Below are 14,444 nucleotides of genomic sequence, written 5' to 3' on the forward strand. Positions count from 1 at the left end.
AGGGCTAGAGCTTGGTAGATAACTGACTAAGCCTATGCTACTGAGTAGATTGCCTCATAGCAACGTGATGGGGCACTGCTTCTTCACGGGAGCACGCAGCCTCGTCTTTCTCCTGTAGAATGGGGTGGGGGGAGGCCTTGAACCACTGACCATATAGCTGGCAGCTCAATTTACACCCACTGTCCCACCAGGCCTCTTGTTAGTCGATGACAGATATCTAGATTTACTTTCCTGATCCAGTAGTTTAAGGAACAGCTTCTCTTGCCTATAAAATTCATAAGGTATTTTATAAATAAAATCTTATATTGAAACTCTGAACAGGGGCATGGCAGGATTTGTGTGTGAGAGCAGTGTGGATGGAGAGAGGAAAGAGCGAAGTCCTCCTCTTCTATGGACAGTCAAGGTGCAATACCCCAAACAAACAGAAGCAGGAGGTGGCAATACATGCTAGTCACTAGGCAGATGGATGGAACTACCAGCCAAGGGGTTGAGAGGGGGTTCTTTGAGGAAGGGGTAGGGGGACCTGGGGAGCTGGGGATATTCTTTTATTTAAGAATTTTATAGAGCTAAGAGAGCCTTTAAACTGTATCCTAGTACATACATTCAATTTAAATAGGCATTTACAGAGAATAGTGACTTTTTCAAAATAGCATCTGTAGGGTATTGGTAAATATATTTCGCTGACTGCTCATTTTTCCTTTATATGAACTGGGCCTTGGACTAGATGATTTTGAAGATCCTCCTCATCACTAAATAGCCAGCATTCTTGTTTTTGAGTCTATACTGGTACAAACAAATAGACATCGATCTGGTATCAGCTGCATTTCCCTGATTATTTGGATGAGTAAACATGAATCTGTATCCTACACATGCCCAACAGGACACAATCGGATCCCAGTGAATAAAATTTTGTGAGCAGACACCTGACGTGCATCCCTTTGTCCTGCTGAGAGGAGACCTGGGACAGGAACTCGAGCTGCCTGCTGTTTAGACTCTGGACTGTAAGTGCAGCTGCGCTGACCTCCGAGTTAATATTTACCCAGCTCAGTGAGTAAAGCTCTGCTTGAGAACTTAGGGGGGTGGGGCTGGGGAAGGAAATCTGTGCTGAGGTCAAAGCTTACTCTGGGTAGCACAGCAAGCAACGTCACTGCTGTCTTCTCTTGTCCACACAAAGGGGAAGCCTGGGAGGGTCTGAGCAGTAAGGATGCTGAATAAAGAGCCTGCTTCCATGACCGCGTGCTTGCTCCTGTCCCCCACGGTCATCATGAGACTCACACACATTCGACATCCGTAGAGCACTGAAAACTGCCTTGATGTAGCTCTCAAAATGAGCACAAAGAACACAGACTCCCAGAACTCCCCTTTCCCCTCTCCTTTAAACAATAAGTGACTTGACTTGGGCTTAAGGATGATGGACGATCTAAGAGAAGAGAATTTCCCATGACAGATTTGGACAAGTCAGCCTCAAAAGGTCAAGGAGCTTATTGTGCATTGATGGTAGGAATCCCGTTTGCTAAAATCTCAGGTTACACTCATTTGCTCCAGCGCCTTGGGCTTGACACTTCAGCTGGCCTTACCAGATTGATTTGGCACTCCGGATGCGCCAGTGCCTAGACGAGGAGTCCAGGGTTTGGTTTCGGGACACACTTCCTTTCTTTTTTGTTATCCGAGGCCCCCAACAAGACTTGGCACAGGGAGAGAGAGCTCACCCAGTGTTTGTTGAATGTTAGATGGGAAAATACGTCGATGTGCTGCTTGGAGTCAAATATTACATAACCACACCTCAAAGTCTCTTAAAGCTCTCACCCAAGAACTTTTTTTTTTGGCGAATACTAACACTTTTGTAGGTTTTATGATGTACAAGATAGAGATTTGCTGTAACACAGTATGCACTATTTGCATTTTGAAAGATGAATCAAGAAGACGTTACCATCCTAGGGCAGGAGCTTTCTTAAATGATAAGCTCTTTTGTTGTCTGAAAACTTTAAAAACTCTAAGGTTAAAAAAACAAAGACATGACAACAATATAAAACATGCACCCCTCACCAGAAAAATCAGGTAGCAGTGTATATAATCATTGACTGCACACCTCCATGATAGGATCGCTGAAGACAAATGGGTGCATAAGCAAATGTGGTGAAGAAAGCTGATGGTGCCCGGCTATCAAAAGAGATAGTGTCTGGGGTCTTAAAGGCTTGAAGGTGAACAAGCGGCCATCTAGCTCAGAAGCAAAAAAGCCCACATGGAAGAAGCACACCAGCCAGTGCGATCACGAGGTGCCAAGGGACCAGGTATAAGGCATCATGCAAAAAAAAAACAACAACAACGATATAAGTGTGTGTATGTATGTGTATATATGTGTATATGTATATGTATATATATATATATATACCATATTAAATGAAGGGGGAAGTGCAGAGTGGAGACCCAAGGCCCAAGTGTCGGCCACTGGAGATCCCCTCATAGAGGCATTTAGGAGAGGAGATGGGTTAATTAGGGTGCGAGGTAGTACCGATGAAGAACACAACTTTCCCCCAGATCCTGGATGCTTCCTCCCCACAACTACCATGATCCGAATTCTACCTTGCAGGCCTGGATAGGACAGAGGCTGTACACTGGTACATATGAGGGCTGGAGGTACAGGGAATCCAGGGTGGATGATACCTTCAGGACCAAGGGTATGAGGGACGATGCTGGGAGAGTGGAGGGTGAGTGGGTTGGAAAGGGGGAACTGATTACAAGGATCCACATGTGACCTCTTCCCTGGGAGAGGGACAGCAGAGAAGGGGGGAAGGGAGACTCCAGATAGGGCAAGATATGACAAAATAACGAGGTATAAATTACCAAGGGCACATGAGGGAGGGGGGGAAAGGGGAGGGAAGGGGAAAAAAAAAAGAGGACCTGATGCAATGCTCTTAAGTGGAGAGCAAATGCCTTGAGAATGATTGGGGCAGGGAATGTATGGATGTGCTTTATACAATTGATGTATGTATATGTATGGATGGTGATAAGAGTTGTATGAGTCCCTAATAAAATGTAAAAAAAGAAAAGAGGAGAAAAAATGATTAGGGCAAAGACTGTACAGATGTGCTTTATATAATTGATGTATGTATATGTATGAACTGTGATAAGAATTGTATGAGCCCCTAATAAATTGTTAAAATTAAAAAAAAAAAAAAGAGAATGATTGGGGCAGGGAATGTATGGATGTGCTTTATACAATTGATGTATGTATATGTATGGATTGTGATAAGAGTTGTATGAGTCCCTAATAAAATGTAAAAAAAGAAAATTATTAGGGCAAAGAATGTACAGATGTGCTTTACACAATTGATGTATGTATATGTATGGATTGTGATAACAGTTGTATGAGCCCCTAATAAAACGTTAAAAAAAATTCAAAGCAGAAAAAAAAAATAATTTATAATTTATCAAGGGGTCATGAGGATGGGAGTGGGGAGGGGGGGTGTAAAAAAGGAGCTGATACCATGGGCTCAAATAGAATGAACTGTTTAGAAAATAATGATGGCAACATAGGTACAAATATGCTTGATACCATTGATGTATGTATGGATTGTTGTAAAAGCTGTAAGAACCCCAATAAAATGATCTTAAAAAAAAAAAGAATTTAGTACATAAGAAGTACAGAATTTTGAAGCCATAGATTTTAGGATGATTTGCTACATGGTGCCGGGACCGCAGATTTATGAGGAACAAGGTGCTGAAGGCCGAGGAAGGTGCCTCAAGGGTTCGAGGCAGAGTTCCCTTCTTGTGAGCTCCACTTGAAACCTCCTCGTCCCAGAAAACAGAGAGTAAGGAGATGAAACACTATGTGAATACTGTATCCCATTTAGTAATGCAGGGCCCTTTCAGGTGTCAAGGGTCTGGAAAAAATACCCGGTGAAAGCAGTATTTTTACCTTTAAAAACACACCAACAACATGAAGAATCACAATTGGAATAATATCGGTGGCATAATTGATAAAGATACTGTTCATGTTAAAACTCACAGGGAGCCTTTATAGGGTTTCTGAGAATGTGGATTGGTCATTCTTCATCTGAGCGGCTGGTGGGCTTGAACCGACCAACAGCCCAATGCTAACCTGACAGCACCTCAAGAGCGCCTATCCTTCACGTTCAAGGGTTCTTAACCCAGTAGATGCCAATACCAAACCGACAAAGGGCCAGGGCCAGCTGAAGGTACAGACTGAGTGACATCGTGGATCAACACGAGAAATGACAGCAGCCTGGCACACTTTCACCTAATAGACGGACTGTTTGTCTTCTGGCAACACTCAGAGTTAAAGAGTCTTAAACAGCAGTAAACTTTTGCTCCCCAAATTCCAGACCTTGGAGCCCAACCAAGGACTGGAATCAGAGAGGGCCAGACCAGTTTAAGAAGGCTATCTGCTCTAGCTTACTCTAAGACAGCAGGAGGACATCATAAACAACTGTAATGTTCAAAAATCAAAGTGTCTTTGAATAAATGATGACATCCTTGTGTAATGGGACATTACTAAGTGTAATTGCAATCTTGCTATAAAGCAATCACCACATATGAATAATTTAGGGAATATACCAAAATGAAGACAAATACCTTCTTAGAGGAGGTAGTAGAACTTTCCGTCCACACTGGGTCATTTTATTCTTTTAATTATTAAATGTATTTATTGGCCTCATCTCCCAAATAGATGTTTCTGGGACCCTTTCGTGCAGGTGGAGTATAAGTTCACAGGGAAACTCGTCAACGGCACAGCGTCTGCGCATTGTGCTTTGTGACACTGGTCGCATTCCTGTAATGACTTTTGGATCCTTCCTGGATTCCCCATTCCCATCCACCCTTCTCTCTGCCCCTTTCCCGCCTGATGAGCGGGTGTTACTTGCGGAGAAAAGCTGTCTCTAGGTCTCCTCTGGTGGATTGTACAAGGAGCAGGGGCTGGAAGTTTGCCTAACGGCCACACCAGTCTTTAGCAGACTCTTGAGTCTGGTCTTTTGTAAGACTTGAATCTTGGTCTACCTTCTCCCCGCCCCCCCCCTCCCCCCCCCCCCCCCCCCCCCCGTCTAGGACCGCATACTGTAAACCTGGCCAAAATGGTAACTAGGCATCGGCTGTCTACACCTTTTGGGCTCCCGGGGGAGGAGGCGCTGATTTCCGTGGTGCAGAGCCCTCTGGACCAAGCGTTCCCTGCACCTTAGGTCGTCTTCACTCTTCAACAGAGGGACACAGACCGGGAGCTCTCCCTCAGATGGTGGCTTGAAAGTTTCCAAGACTGTGACATATTGTGTTTTATACCTTTCAGGATTTGCTGTAAATAACATATATAACGCTCAGTGACAGAAAAGACGGTGTTCTTTCTAAAGACAGCTTGGAAAGCTGTGGGAAGCAAGATGGTTTAGATGCATGCTTACTCAGTAGGTTCAGGGAAGACCTTAGAGAGCCGTTGGAGTGTGTTAACATTTCCCTTGTAAGTATTATCTTTTTAACTTACTACCATGTACCCCCTTTGTATTGGAGGCAGTTGCTTGATTCATACAAATAAGTATTACCTTTTGTTGGAAATCATGTCCATGATTAATTAAAACTGTGTATTAATTTTTCTCTCATGATGTATGTTAGGATGTAAATGTACAGCCCCATTTCTCTCTGTTGTCTCTGGGTGGACAGCAGGTGACCTCCTTGACTGCTCTGCCTTTTACCAGGGACGTTTCAACCACTCACGCTGACGCTGCATGCCATCTCTCCCTTCCGCTGTCATATTTCACCATGCTCATAGTATCTCAGGGCATGCTCTTTTGGTTTCGGCCTCATCTTTTAATTATTGCTTTAATTTTTCCAGCACATGGTCACGGTTTTAAATCTTTTCTTGCAATAGACATCCTCCTTCTACTCTTTTAAAAATCAGGTGACATTAAATGAGCGCCCGATGATATTTTCATGCATGCTTTGACATGTAGCGACAACTGGACCATGTTTAAGGGTGAGAGGCGGCACTGATGCCAACCGAGCCAGGACAACATGGGGCGAACGGGGAAGGCATTTAACTTTGACGCGTGGTGCATGCGTATAGAAAGTGACTGAGGGAGACGTCCAGAAACTCAGGAGAGAGTATTGTGCTGGAGATGAAGGTTTCAGAGCCAACAACAATCCAGATAATACACGGGGGCTGGGCCGGGATCTGAGAACACAGGCGCCAATATATAGGATTCCAGAAAAGGCTGATTCCTGGGAACAGGAACGACTTAAAAAAAAATGAGACTGCAACCAAGATTCACAAGGACTAATTGAGCAAGTAGAAAAACCAAACTGGACCAGAGACTTGTGGAAGCAGGTGTTTCAAGGAGCGAGGATTGGCCGGCAGGGTTAAGTGGTGATCAGGGGTCAAAATGAGACAAGGGATGGAAACGATTCTTAGAGGAGACATCCAGGAGGTGTGTGGTGACCTTGGCAAAGGCAGGTGGGTCGGAGATGGCTTGGTAGCTGGTTGCAGCGGGGTAAGCAGCAGTGGAAGGAGAGGGTGGGCAGGTTGAACAGAGGCAGATGGCGGGGTGGGGCTGGGAAGGTGAGGGCGGAAGGTGAGGGCTGGGAAGGTGAGGGCGGAAGGTGAGGGCGGAAGGTGAGGGGCTGGGAAGGGAGCGCAATTATGGAGAGCCTCATTTAAGCTGGGAGTCTTCAAGCTGTTTGGGTATGTTGATGAAAGACAGGAGGAAGACAGGAAGAGGTTGAAAGAAGAAAGAAACGGTTAATGACTTAGCAAAGATCTGTTTGCAGGCAGGCAGGGTGGAGATGGCTGAGGAACTAAACAGGTGTCCTGGGTCGTTATTTCACACCCACTTGCTGCTCTTCAGACTCTCAGCCAAGCACCCACTGCAGCTGAGTTGAAGATGGGGACCCTTGAGGACAAAGCAGAACCACACCGCTTCTTATGATTTCTGAGACTGTTCATTGTTAGGAGAACTGACAGCCTTATCTTTCTCCCAGGGAGCGGCTGGTGGACCCGAACCACGCACCTTCTGGTTAGCAGTCCAGAGCTTCACCCACTGTGAAGGTGAGTCCAGGGCTCACCTTCAGAGACTACTGTCATGTCGCCACGACTGTGAAGTTGATTCTGATTCTTTGGGACCCTATACAGGGTTTCCAAGACTAATCTTTCCTGGAGCAGACAGCTGTCACTTTCTCCTGTGAACGGGTGGGTGGGTGTGGGTGGGGGGTGAGCCCCAACCTTTCGGTTAGCAGTGCATCACTGCATTGATCAAGAATTCTAGGAACGAGATTTCCCAGAGCCCCTCCCAGAGCAGGGCTCCCAGTATCCATTCAGATTCGGCTCAGGTGAGAAAGGTAGAAGGAAGTGAGACAGGTTGTGCCTCTACACCTGCTGTTTCTGCGCTCCAGGGCTCAGGTGCCTTGTGGATGGCTCGGGGCACACTGCAGGCGTATGTTCACCTGCTTGTGCGGCTCAGTCAGGGTGACCGGAGGGCCACCATTTACAGAGGCTCACCAGCAACCCCAGCCAAGGAGGGTTCCTGAAGCCATGCTCATTTCCTGCATTCCTGTCATTCCTGAGCACCCCCCTTGCTCATGGTGCAGGCGGAAGCACCTGGAGCACACCCCTCCCTACTACGGAATAGATTCTAATGCCCAATGGCCCTATTGAATAGTGCGGACATGCCTCTTTGGGTTTCTGAGGCGGCCAGGCTTTGTAGAAGCAGATAGCCTCATCTTTCTCCTGTGCAGTAGCCAGTAGGTTTGAACTGCTGACCTTACGGGTAGCAGCCAATGCCAAGGCCTACTCTGAGGTACTGTTCTCAGGGATATTCCTGGATGTTGCTTTGAGCTCGTCAGTCCTTTCCGGGTTATTGTAAGCGTTCAATTCTGTTTTGCTTGAACGAGCTACAGTAGTTTCTACTTTCTGCAAGTCACCCTTGATAACCAGAAAAGACCCTCTCTTCTTGTACCAGGAGACAGGGGACAGATACAGATTAAAAAAAAAAAAAAGAATTGGCGATGGAAATTTTCCTACTACAGAGTTTTTAAAGCTGGGGCAGAGAGCACCCATGTAGACTCAGGATAGAAGTCAGGGCATCCATGAACTTAGACAAGAAAACCTAAAAGTTAGCATTTTTGTCAATTCTGAATGTAGGCATCAAACTACAGCACCATCAGCAGTTTCTAGAAATCACTAATAATTTTCGTAGTTTTCTTAGAGTGGATTTACACCTCAAAGCACTACTTATGCTCTCAGCCACTTGAACGTTATGGTAGCCACTCGAATTGAAGCTAGATCTTATTCTTTAATGCAGGAATAAAGAGACATATCTATGACACCATTATTTAGAAACAAAACTAATTTCTTTCCCAACAGAATGAAACCCTGCTCCGTCCGGCACCATCCTCACAATTGTTCGGTTTCAGACCGCTGTTGCAGCCGCCATCAGTCCATCTCCCTGAGGGTCTTCCTCATTTTTGTTCCCTTTCGAGCATCATGCCCCTTTCCACGGAGTGGCCCCTTCCAATGGACAGGAGATGAAGTCTCGCCATCATCACCTCTAAGGAGCATTCTGGCTGTACTCCTCCCAAGACAGATTTGTCTGTTCTTTTTGGCAGTCCGGGATACTTTCAATATTCTTTGCCAACACCATCCTTCAAATACATATGTTTATATATGAAAGAGTTGGCAAGTCAACCATTCAATGTATGCTTTCTTTCTTCTGAGAAGGAGCCTCTAGGCTTCACCAGACGGGTCAAGCACAAGACATGCTAAGAAGCTCTGACCTAACATCTTTTCTGTTTTCCCTGTAAACCTCAGCATTATTGGCCTGCTAGGATGGATAATTCTTTCTTAGGACAGGTAGAGCCGGGGGCCTGTCCCGTGGCATTGTCTAAAATGCCTCTAGATCTTGCTAGGTGTTCTGGGGGCAAAATCAACTCTGGTTAAGAACGAACCACGGCTGAGGTTGAGTGTGACCAGTGGAAAGTGGCTGGGTCTGCTCTCTGAGTGGAGGCTTGGAGTGTATGCAGTGGACGAGGGGAGAGCGAGGTGACGGTGACGTGCAGTTGAGCAATGCCGAGTGAGCAGCTGAGGCCAGCGACTGTGAAGCCGCCCATGGGTTGGGCAAGAGGTCCTCAAACTCCATGGCTCTGCCCCCACCCGGGCCCACGGGCAGAAAAAATAATCCTGAAAGGATTGACAGCTCACCACGGGCAGTTTTCATGGCACAGAGGCTGCTTTAACTTGGTGCCTTTGAGTCGATTTAGATCGAGACTCATAGCAACAAGACAGGGCAGCGCAGAACTGTCCCATCTGGTTGCCAAGACTTGAACTCCTCGGGAAGCAGAGGCTGCATTTTTCTCTCCAGGGAGCAGCAGGGGGCTTTGAACTGCCAACCTTTTGTGGGTTTTGATTTGGTGCGCACGCACGTGTGCATGCCTGTGACGAGTTTCAGGTATACCATCTGAATTTCTATTATGTTTTTATCCCCTCGTTTGAGTGCCAAACGTTCCGCTTTTCTTGTAAGAATCTGCCTTTTCATTGTCTATAAATAGCTTCTGGGAGTCGCAGGGTCCTGCAGTGCTCTGGGTGGCCGGCAGTGGGCTTGGCAGGCAGGGCCAGTGTTCCCACAGCTGGGCAATGGGGGCAGCTGGGAGGGAACCAACAATTTTTGATTAGCAACAGAGCTGTAGCCAGAGCTATGTCACCAGGTCCCTTAGAGGTTTCTCTACAAGTAAGTTCAGTGAGAGAAATGCCCAGAATGTGGTTTCTCTCACCAGCCCACCTGCCAGCGGGCCCCCACACCTGGCAGAAGAGGTGTGTTAGGAAATGCACTGTGTTCTCTGCGTCTTTGTAGGAACAGCTTCAAGAAGTTGGTGGAAAAAGGAAATGCCTTTTCCCACGAACTCTGTGCAGACCCCTTGTGGCAGGAAAACCAGACCGACTCTTGTTCCCGGTTCTGCTGTTGTTCATGCACAATATTTGAAACGAGAATGACGGGGGGGGGGGGGGGGCGGGGGTTGCTGCTCCTGTAAAATCTGCGTCCAGCAGGCATGCAGGTGGAGTCCCCTCCCTGACCCAGCAGTTCACCTCCCAGACACTCGCTTCCGAGAAACAAATGTCAATGTCTGCTAAAGACTTCTCCAGGGGTGGGGACAGCAGTTCTAGTCAGATAGCCGCCCGCACCTGGAGACCATCCAGATGTCCATCGACGGTATAAATATACCATAGCACAGTCAGTCATACAAGGAAATATTACTCAGCAGAAACCCAAACACCCAAACCCAAAATAACCAGGGATACCTGCAACAACAACTGAATGGAACTCAGACACATGCTGAGTGAAATAGGTTCACACCAGAGAGAAGAGCGTGTGTGACGCATGCATAGGACGTTTTGAACAAGCTAAGCCATAGGCTCCCAGAGGCATGTGGCCTATTGGCACCTTTGTCAGAGGAGAAAACAATTAACAGTGCCCCTGTCAAAATTAAAAACTTGTGGGCTGTAGTCCATAATCTAGGATTGACCACTCACTCGCTCACTGCTTCCCCTCAATGCTGGTGCGTGGGTTTCTGACTGTTTCTGGGAGTAGAAGGTCCAGCCTTTCTCCCTAGGACCTGCTGGCGATGTCGAATTGCTGATCATGCAGGCCACAGCCCAACACTACACCACCAGAACTCCCAAAGTGTACTTACCTGCCCTGCCCACCCCCCACCCTGCCCCCTCCCTCTACCCCAACTGCTGGCACAGTTTCACCCATTTTGGGAAACTAATCTATGGTAGTAAGTCAGTACATAGTAAATAATAAAAAATAAACCGATCACATGGATGGACCCCAATGGGGCGTGGCCAAGGATTGACTGGGAAAGGGGCTGAGGGGAATTTCCTGGGGTGACGTTCCATACCTGGCCACACGATGCCATAACTCATCAAATGGTGCACTTAGATTTGTGCATTTCATTGTAGATCAATTATTTCTCAGAAAGAAAAGGGAGAGGAAAAAAAAAGAAAAGAAAAACCACAAACAAATCTTGACCTCTCGTTTGTGAAGTGCCTGCTGATTGGTTCAGGATGAAAGGCACTGAGAGCAACACAGAAACGCATTACAAAAATGGATGATAGAGGAAGGCTGGGCGAAAGGCACGGTCTGACTGAAAGAAAGGAAGGAGCTAAGAATGTCCCTTGTCGGTTCTAGAGGGTTGATGGGGTGGAAGCATTTCTGCCAAGTTTTCTGTAGTCTGAAGGGTTTCATCCTAAAGAAGTGGATACTTATTGGGTAGGTCTTTATTTGTCTTTGTGAAACAGCTTATTATCTTTGCAGCAAAAAGAGCTGCCTCAAAACATTCCATATAGTTCTTGCCCCATTTTAAGAAATTATTAAGGTAGGAGAGGGACATTGGGACTCAAGTACTCCCTCAATGCAAGAACACTTTCTTCTATTAAATTGGCATTCTATGATGCTCACCTTCCCAACACAACCGTTGTTGACAAAACGGGTGAACAACTAAATGTGGTGAAGAAAGCTGATGGTGCCTGACTATCAAAAGAGATAGCATCTGGGGTCTTAAAGGCTTGAAGGTAAACAAGCGGCCATCTGGCTCAGAAGTAACAAAGCCCACATGGAAGAAGCACACCAGCCTGTGTGACCACGAGGTGCTGAAGGGATCAGTTATCAGGCATCAAAGAACAAAAAAATCATATCATTTTGTGCTCACCTCCCTGATACAACTGCTGAAGACAAATGGGTGCATAAGCAAATGTGGCAAAGAAAGCTGATGGTGCTCGGCTAGCAAAGGATATAGCGTCTGGGGTCTTAAAGGCTTGAAGGTAAATAAGCGCCACGTAGCTCAGAAGCAACAAAACCCACATAGAGGAAGCACACCAGCCTGTGCCATCATGAGGTGTCAAGGGATCAGGTATCAGGCATCATCAGAACAAAAAATCTCATAGTGAATGAGCGGGGGAGTGCGGAGTGGAGACCCAAAGCCCATTTGTCGGCCACTGGACATCCCCTTACAGAAGAGTCTTGGGGAGGAGATGAGACAGTCAGGGTGCAATGTAGCAATGATGAAAAATACAACTTTCCTCTTGTTCCTAATGCTTCCTCCCCCACCTCTCACTGTCATGATCCAAATTCTACCTTGCAAGTCTGACTAGACCAGAGGATGTACACTGGTACAGATGGGAACTGGAAACAGGGAAGCCAGGGCGGATGATCCCCTCAGGACCAGTGGTGTGAGTGGTGATACTGGGAAGGCATAGGGAGGATGGACTGGACAGGGGGAACCTATTTCAAGGATCTACATGTGACCTCCTCCCTGGGGGACATACAACAGAAAAGCGGGGAAGAGAGATGTGGGGCAGAGCAAGATATGACAAAATAATAATTTTTAAATTATCAAGGTTTCATGAGGGAGGGGGGAGGGGGGAGGGAGGGGAAAAATGAGGACCTGATGCCAGGGCCTTGGGTGGAGAGCAAATATTTTGAGAATGATGAGGGCAACGAATGTACAAATGTGCTTTACACAATTGATGTATGTATGGATTGTGATAGGAGCTGTATGAGTCCCTAATAAAATGATTTAAAAAATGAGCTGATACCAAGGGCTCAAGTAGAAAGCAAATATTTTGAGAATGATGATGGCAGCAAATGTACAAATGTGCATATATACATGGATGGATATATAGATTGTGATAAGAGTTGTATAAACCCCCAATAAAATATTGAGAGAAAAAAAAGAAATAGCTCTTAAAATGTCACACCTTACAAAAATGTCCAGGAAGCCCTATCTCACTTCATCTGGCCCCGTGTCATCCTTAGGGGGTGTTAGGGAGACATCAATTGAAGAGGCACACTCAGAGGAGGAACCTCCACTTCATCACACACCTATCCTCTTCAATCCGGTGATGCCAACCAGCCGGTCACTCCTGCCATCGTGACCCTCACTGCTGGATCACGTGGGCTGTGTTAAGTGCTCATTACTTTAGAGATGCTATTCTAAAAGGAAAAGTACTGGGTTGTCTTGTTGTGTACGCAGCCCTGGGGGTGTAGTGGTTATGCGTTGGGCTCCTAACTGCCAGCCCAGCAATTCAAAACCACCAGCCACTCCTTGGGAGAAAGACTCTCATAAACAGTTACTGTCTCAGAAATCCACAGGGGCAGTTCTAGAGGGTTGCTCTGAGTCATGATTGACTTGATGATAGTGAGGTCTTTTATAATTGTTTTATAAAAGCTCTAGGCTGGCTGAGACCGGAGGAACTCGATGGTGCCTGCTACCACAACCCACAGCCGATTAGGATCATGATAGAAGGTCCTGACAGAATGGGAGAAAAATGTAGAGCAGAGTGAAAAAATCGTAAACAGAGCAGCCTCGTCGGGTAAAGACTAGTGGAACCCCTGAAACTGTAACTCTTATACCCTCTTCAAGCCTGGAAGGGCACCTCCTCCCCAGAGATTACCTTTCAAGTAAAAGACCGACAGACAGGCCTGTGAAGCAGACAATGACCCTGTGAGGAGTGTGCTACTCCGCAGTCAGCCAGCCACCCCCAAACGAGCACCACTGGGGTTCCCATTCACAGCCACCTTCTGGACAACAGAGGGGCCACCGCCCCGTCTTGCATCCCGCTCACAATCCAAGCTCAGAAGGCAGCCGGGGGCAGAACAAATGGGCAAATGGAAATGGCCCGGGACCCCCAAGGAGGAAGTGAGACGCGTTGGGCCTTTGAAGGATGACAACTAATGCACAGAACAGACCGTCTCCGCGTGGTTGGACGGGACACGTATCTGCTCTGCCAACTCTCATCCAAATCAAAATAGAATGACCCAAGCCAAACAAATATCAAGCAAAATACAGTTCTAGATTAAAAAAGGGGGGGGGGGCATCAGCCTGAGTCACCTCTGCAGAACTTCCAGATGGCGGGGACCTGGGACAAACAGAGATGTCCTAAAGGAAAGCAACATGTGATGGGATTATTTTCTGCAGAATGTCTTAACCAAATATGTGATGATGTTGGGGGCGTGTGTGTGTGTGTGTGTGTGTGTGTGTGTGTGTGTATGTATGAGTGCATGTGGTGGTGAGCTGAAGTAAGAGGAGGGAACATATTTTAGAAAGAAGATTCACACTATCACACACACACCACCACCACCACCACCACCACCACCCCACGCCCCCAGCAACTCATTTCTTTGTGGATTGTTCCTTCCCCCCTTGCCCTAAAGCTCAGAGTGGATGCCACATGACAGTCATCTGGCAGAGGGGTGTGACAAGGGCCGCCTGGATGTGGCAGCTCCTTTGTGGTTCTTCCTTCTCAGTAAACTTTTGACGAAGGTCAGGTGTTTGGAGGGTTGGGCTCTTCCTTGTTGGGCTTGTTTCTAGCTCAGCAGAGTGATTAAACAGCTCTTGAGTGTCAACAAATAAGTGGTTTCAGTGAAGCTTTGTAGACTATATTTCCTTGAAGG

Source organism: Tenrec ecaudatus, chromosome 3 (assembly GCF_050624435.1).
Source record: "Tenrec ecaudatus isolate mTenEca1 chromosome 3, mTenEca1.hap1, whole genome shotgun sequence".
NCBI classification, from domain to species: Eukaryota; Metazoa; Chordata; class Mammalia; order Afrosoricida; family Tenrecidae; genus Tenrec; species Tenrec ecaudatus.